Source organism: Chiloscyllium punctatum, chromosome 18, assembly GCF_047496795.1.
Source record: "Chiloscyllium punctatum isolate Juve2018m chromosome 18, sChiPun1.3, whole genome shotgun sequence".
In the NCBI taxonomy this organism is placed as follows: Eukaryota; Metazoa; Chordata; class Chondrichthyes; order Orectolobiformes; family Hemiscylliidae; genus Chiloscyllium; species Chiloscyllium punctatum.
In genome coordinates, this window is record NC_092756.1 from 74748992 (window position 1) to 74756133 (window position 7142).

The window sequence follows — 7142 nt, forward strand, 5'->3', positions numbered from 1 at the left end:
ATTGTCTGAAAGAGACAGCACAGCCACAATGGGCTGAATGCCTGCAATGATTCTGTTGATTTGTCCTCAATGCAGCTGTTTGCAACATCTCCACTTACTCCTTCCCCACTAACTGTAAATATCTTCAAGGTGCTGCACAAAACAACATTGAGCCCTTTGCTATTTTCTCGTCTGCTCCATATTCCTTAGACTTGAGTTGTGCAACATTGGAGTTTGGTTAATTTCTCAACTGTCCGTTTGGGGACAAATGGGACGTGAGATTGATTAATCAAGCAGCCAACAATTTATCATGAGATGGTAGGGGTCAAAAACAATCAGTGAGAGTATAACACTCAGAAACACACAGTATGAGAGGTCGGGTGCAGTACATAAAGGCTGTGATTTCGCGCCTACTGTGTGGCCCCAGTGGCCTAATGGATATGGCACTGGCCTTCTAAGCCAGGGATTGTGGGTTCGAGTCCCATCTGGGGTGTCAGTTACTTGTCCTTTGTTAACTGGATTTCTAATGTACTTTGGGGAAAATCTCCATGTCTGCATTCAGTTGATGGGAAGTGGTGCCCGCCATCTTCTTGCACACGATTTTCAGGATTGAGGTGAATTGTCTGAAAGAGACAGCACAGTCACAATGGCTGAAAACCTGCTGAGATTCTCCTGGGGATGGCATGGTGGCTCAGTGGGTAGCATTGCTGCCTCACAATGTCAGGAACCTGGCTTCGATTCCTCCCTTGGGTGTCTGTTTGTGTTGAGTTTGCACATTCTCTCCATGGGGTACTCCGGGTGCTTTGGTTTCCTCCCACAGCCCAAAGATGTTCAGGTTTGGTGGATTGGCTTTGGGGAATGCAGGCTGAGAGGATAGGGGTTGGGCCTTGGTGGGATGCTCTTCAGAGGGTCAGTGTGGATGTGATGGGCTGAATGGCCTGCCCTTCTCACGCGAAGTCTTTTATGAACAGGTTTGGAGCAGACGGTCAGAGCTCCACTGCAGGACCCAGTCAAGGCTTTGCTCAGCGTTTGGCGGTCAGGTGTGTTTTCCTCCTCTCCTGTATCTGATCTTCCAGAATCTTCTGTGGCTTTGGCCAATACGGTCATGAGCTGGGTTCACATCATCCAATGTGGTCACACCAAAACCCTTCACTGTTGTCATGCCAGGAGCTATAAAGTGGATTGGCTCAGGCTGACACTTCGCAATATATAACCCTCAGTCTGGTTGGAACTGGTTCTTCTTGAATCTTTGTCGCTCTTTGATCTTAGTTGCACTGTTCTCTCGAGCCGATAGCTGCTGTTTAATTTAGTTTGGCCAATTTTCTGTCTGGTCAAATTTCTCCAGCTGAGAATCAATTGAGAATGCCTGATTTTGTTGCCATGGTCACGTGACCACACAGGATTAAGATCAGCTGCACAGTGAAGATTTCAACAAATCAAAACCCCAAATAAGACTTGAGCTCACAATCTCTGGTTTAGGAAGTTAGTGCTTTATCCATGAGATCAATGGGGCTCCAACATATAGGCCTACCAATCTATGGACAAAGCAACTTCTGTTTTGGTTGTGTTGGTGTCAGTCTAAGCTATATTCTGTCAACATTACCAGCTGAACCCCAGATTACCGGCATGTTTGGTATTTATGATAAGGTCCAATATGTCAATGGAAATGATTGAAATCTGGGTGTTCAAGGTTGGAACTGATGGGGCTGTGGCTATGCATTTGGGCCCTTACCTTTCTTAGTCAAGGTATTGAATACAATTGCAAGGAGGCTATGATGGAGATGTGAGGTCGTGAGGCCATCGTTGGAGTACTTGGAGTGCCACATCCACAGATTGGACAAACATTTGTGGGAAGGCAACTGCTGAAAATCACCAGGCTCTGAGTCAGAGTCGGGGTTCACCAACAGAGTTTATTGTCCAAGGAAATCCCGGAGCTCCGGGGAGAGAGCAGCACCAACAGCACAGTGGTCAGCTGTGATTCTTCTCTCAACCCGGAGCACATGGTCAAGATACTGTTGTACATTTTGTGATATAACAGGTCAGTGATGAGGTTATTGTTTCTGTAACATGGCTTGTTTCTTGGAAACATTGCAGAATCCATGATCGTTTCGGTGCAGTTATTGTCAGTTCCAGCGTGGCCTTTGTTAAGTTCAGTGCAGTTGTCAGTTTCAGCGTCTGCGCGGAAGTCCGTTGCTGTAGTAATGGGCGCTAGTCGCTCTTCCTGAGAAGGCCAATTACTGCAGCTCTGGCTATTATCACTCTGTACTGAGTCTGTATCTAACAGTTAGCATTTCTATCAAAGGTGTTGTCTGACCCAGACCCTTCGGCGGGCAGTGTATGTTCTTCATGTGTATTGTCTCTCCCATCCGCCTTAAACTAATCAACTCATTTGTGAGTGCGTTGTTCTGGCATTCTGGTGGCCCCAGGCAGTGTCTGTATTTGCTCTGCTGTCTCTCTCCATATTGTGGTCCGGCGGCCATCTTGTGTGCCAAGTGGCCAACTTATGGCTCAGTGGCCATCTTGTGTGTCCGTCTGCCTCGTGTCACCCTGTCCCGTGCCAACTCCCACTTCCCTCCCCACTTTGTGGTCAAGGAGGCGAGGGTATTAACTGGAACAATCCATGCTGGGCCATTGGAATCTCCTTCCTGTCCCGATATAGGGCTGGCTCTCTTCCACAAAGGGGGGTCTCGCAAGTTCGGGCAGATCTTCTCTCTCTCCAGATTTTTGTTTATTTAAAAAATATACTTTATTCATAAAAAATCAAATAAAAATGCAGACAAAGGTTCTAAATCAGTTGTGTACAGTCTATGCAGAGAGAAAAGAACCAACAAAACACTGGAATTTTGACATTTCTCAAAGTTCTGTGTCACGAAAAATAAAGGCATTTTGTTCTTGGGCAGGAACCGATCTCTGTTCATTGTCAGGCACCAAGAGGGTCTGAGAAATGAAAGAACGATGTGATAATTTGTCAGAACGACCTGAGACTGTGTTGTTTCTCTGTTACACCTTGGCAGCAGCTGCCCGAAACTTTAGTGCATCCCTCAGTGTGTTGTCACAGATCTTGGAACATGCTCGGCTGTAGCACTCATTTAAGATCAACTATTCGCAGTAGGGTATTGTCACTGAGTTTTTGTGGCTTAATGGGTAAGACTGTAGCTTCTGATGTCGTGGATTGGAGGTTCAAATCCCTTTTGGGGTGTTGACCTTTTCAGCCTGGTCTTTGTGGTGGCTGATTTTCGTCCCATATCAACTCCATCTCAATCCAAATTGACTGGATTTTTCAACTACTCCATTAAATCTCACTTGCCTGCTTCGAGATTATGGAAAATGCTCTTTAGTAGAAACTTGCACAAGGTAATTTCAGGATTTGGGAGATCTTGGGGTGAATTGTCTGAAAGAGACAGCACAGCCACAATGGGCTGAATGCCCGCTAAGATTCTGTTGAATTGTCCTCAATGCAGCTTTTTGCAACATCTCCACTTCCTCCTTCCCCACTAACTGCAAATATCTTGAAAGTGCTGCACAAAATAACATTGAGCCCTTTGCTATTTTCCTGTCTGCTCCATTTTCATCAGACTTGAGTTGTGCAATGTTGGAGTTTGGTGGATTTCTTGTCGGTCCGTTTGGGGAGAAATGGGGGGTAAGATCAATTTTATCAAGCAGCCAATGATTTAGCGTGAGATGGAAGGGGAACAACCAATCAGTGAGAATATAAAACTCAGAGAAGAACACAATATGAGAGGTTCAGGGTGCAGTATTTACAGGCTGCCATTTCAGTTTTGTAGATGTGGTCCCAGTGGTCTAATGGCTAAGGCACTGGCCTCCCCAGCCTGGAATTGTGGGTTCATGTCCCATCGGGGATGGCTAACTTTTAAGCCTTGTCTTCACGGCTGATCTTCTTTGTCTGATGTCAAGTCGATTTCTCATCTCCCCTGGAAACGTCCCCAGGTCTGTGTTGGGTTTGGTGGGATGTTGTGTCAGAAAAATACAGACCTTTGTGGGGTCTGCAGGATATGGGGCTAAATCACTCCTCTCTCTATGTTGGACCTGGAGGGATCAGTCAAAAGTGTCATTTTTAAAAAATAAAATCTCTAACTTGAAATAAACAAAAGAGGTCCCTGTTCGATAGCTTGTGTTTCTGTGCAAACTGATCGAAGGACATCATTGTGTCTCCCTCAAACAAATCACCCACGCAACACACACCCCTAACTGCCCAATGTTTGGATCCTGAATCTATCATCCCCAGTTGAAAACCCGGCATACCCGGTGTAAGAGAAGATGTCTTGCCAAGATTGCCTTCCCTCTGCCGAATTGCCCTCCGTGCTTTAACAGTATCGATAACTATTGGGTTATGGCAATATTCCCTAACTGTCCTCATTTTGTCCAAACACAGCAAGTGAGTAAGGTGTCACCTTAGCCTGGGAGGTTTCAATATCGAACCACATTGAAAGAGGGTCCCCACAAGCCCAATCACTCATGTAGGATAAAAGTGAGCTTAGTTGGTAGCTTTTAATGTCTGGGAGATCAACTCCCCCCAGTCTGTGAGACAATCGCAGTTTAGCTCATTTCATGAGGGGCCACTGACGATGCCAAATAAAGGGGCTGAACCAGCCGTTCAGTCTCCTGAATGTTTGCTTATCGAAAATCAGGGGGAGCATCCATATAGGGTATAGTAAACAAGGGAGAATATTCATCTTAATAAGCACTATCCAACCCAACCACGAGACCAGAAGGGCCTCCATCTTTGAAGGTCTTGTTTGATTTTGTCAAATAATTGAACAAAATTGGCTTTGAACAGCCGATTCAGAACTGGAGTAATGAACATGGTCAAATACACAAAACCCTACCTGTGACCATTTAAATGGGAATCGATATTCACCCTCAAGACTTAACACTTTCATAAGACCACCCATAGGCATAGCCTCTGATTTTGAAAGATTAATCTTGTCCCCCAAAAAGGTGCCAAACACACAGATGCATGCTAACAGGCGAGGTACTGAAACTGCTGGATTTGACAAAAGAATGAGGACATTGTCCACATACAATAAACTCTGATGTAAATTTGACCCCACGTCTGGAGCTGATATATTGGGATCCCTATGAATGCCCTCCACCAATGATTCGATCCCCACTGTAAAAAGCAGTGGCGAAAGGGAACAGACCTGCCGGCTGACCCAAAAAATGTTAAAATTGCTTGATCACACCCTGTTGGTGATGATTGCAGTGAGAGGGTCATTGTGGAGAACCTTTACCCATCTTATAAAAACTTCGCCCAAAACAAACCGCTCCAGAGTATAGAAAAGGTACGGCCTCTCAACTCGGTCAAGCGCCTTCTCTGTATCTAGAGAAATCACCAATCCCTATATTGACTGTTGTTGACACACTTGAATTACATTAAGCAGCCTCCTAACATTATTGGAGGATCTGTGGCCCTTTATGAAGCCCGTCTGGTCCTCTTTCACAATAGAAGGTAACACTGTCTCCAGCCTTAACACAAGAGGATTAGAGAGGATTTTAAAGTCCACATTTAAGAGAGAAATGGGCCTGTAAGAAGCACAGTACCCCCTGGACCTCCCTTTTTTAAGAATAAGCGAAATATTGGCCTCTCTCAGAGATGGCGGGAGACAATCATGGCTGTATGAGTCATTAAACATGTTGAACATTGGGCCTGACAATAGTAGAGGCTATTTTTAATCTTTCAAAAATCACTGGAGTCAGGGACATTCCCAGATGATTGGAAAATCACTGTTGTAAACCCCTTGTTCAAGAAAAGATCAAGATAATAGATGGAAAATTATAGGCCAGTTACCCTAAACTCGGTTGTAGGTTAAATTATAGGATCCATCATTAAGGATGAGATTTCTAAATTCTTGGAAGTGCAGGGTTGTATTAGAACAAGTCAGCATGGATTTAGTAAGGGGAGGTCATGCCTGACAAACCTGTTAGAATTCTTTGAAGCGGTAACAAATAGGTTAGACCAGGGAAACCCAGTGGATGTTATCTACCTAGATTTCCAAAAGGCCATTGATAAGGTGCGTCATGGGAAACTGCTGAGTAAGGTGAGGGTCCATGGTGTTCGAGGTGAGCTACTGGCATGGATTGGGAACTGGCTGTCTGACAGAAGGCAGAGAGTTGTGATAAAAGGTTCTTTCTTGGAATGGCAGCTGGTGACAAGTGGTGTCCCGTAGGGTTCAGTGTTGGGGTCGCAGATGTTCACTTTATATATTAATGATCTGGATGAAGGGACTGGGGGACATTCTGGCGAAGTTCACCAATGATGCAAAGTTAGGCAGACAAGCAGGTTGTTCTGAGGAGGCGGGGAGGCTGCAGAAAGATTTAGACAGTTTAGGAGAGTGGTCCAGGAAATGGCTGATGAAATTCAACCTGAGAAAATGCTAGGACTTGCACTTTGGAAAAAGGAATACAGGCAAGGACTATTTTTTAAACAGTGAGAAAATTCATAAAGCCAAAGTACAAAGGGATCTGGGAATGATAGTCCAGGAATCTCTAAAGGTTGACTTGCAGGTTGAGTCCGTCGTTAAGAAAACAAATGTAATGTTGCCATTTATCTCAAGAGGGTTGGAATGTAAAAGCAGCGATGTCCTTCTGAGACTTTATAAAGCTCTGGTTAGGACCCATTTGAAATACTGTATCCAATTTTGGGCTCCACACCTCAGGAAGGACATACTGGCACTGGAGCATGTCCAGCGGAGATTCACACAGATGATCCCTGGAATGGGAGGCTTAACATACAATGAACAGCCGAGGATCCTGGGATTGTATTGATTAGAGTTTAGAAGGTTGAGTGGAGATCTAATACAAATTTACTAGATAATGCGTGGCTTAGAAAGGGTGGATGCTGGGAATGTGTTTCCATCAGGACCCATGGGCACAGCCTGAGAATTAGAGGGGGGTCAATTTAGAACGGAAATGAGGAGACATTTCTTCAGGCAGAGAGTGGTGGGCCTGTGGAATTCATTGCCGTGGAGCGCAGCAGAGGCCAGGACGTTAATTGTCTTCAGGGCAGAGATTGATAAATTCTTGATCGCGCAAGGAATTAAGGGTGAACGATGAGAGTGCCACCCAGTGGCGTTGAAATGCCCATCATTCACCATTGAATGGCAGGGTGGACCCGATGGGCTGAATGGCCTTACTTCCATTCC

General features: G+C 45.2%; 1 non-coding gene across 1 annotated transcript; it reads left to right on the top strand.

Moving 5' to 3' along the window:
* The first annotated feature begins 399 nt into the window (after positions 1–399).
* On the top strand, positions 400–472 carry trnar-ucu (transfer RNA arginine (anticodon UCU)). Its single transcript has one exon. It is a non-coding gene; the product is annotated as a tRNA-Arg (tRNA).
* The last annotated feature ends 6670 nt before the right edge of the window (positions 473–7142 follow it).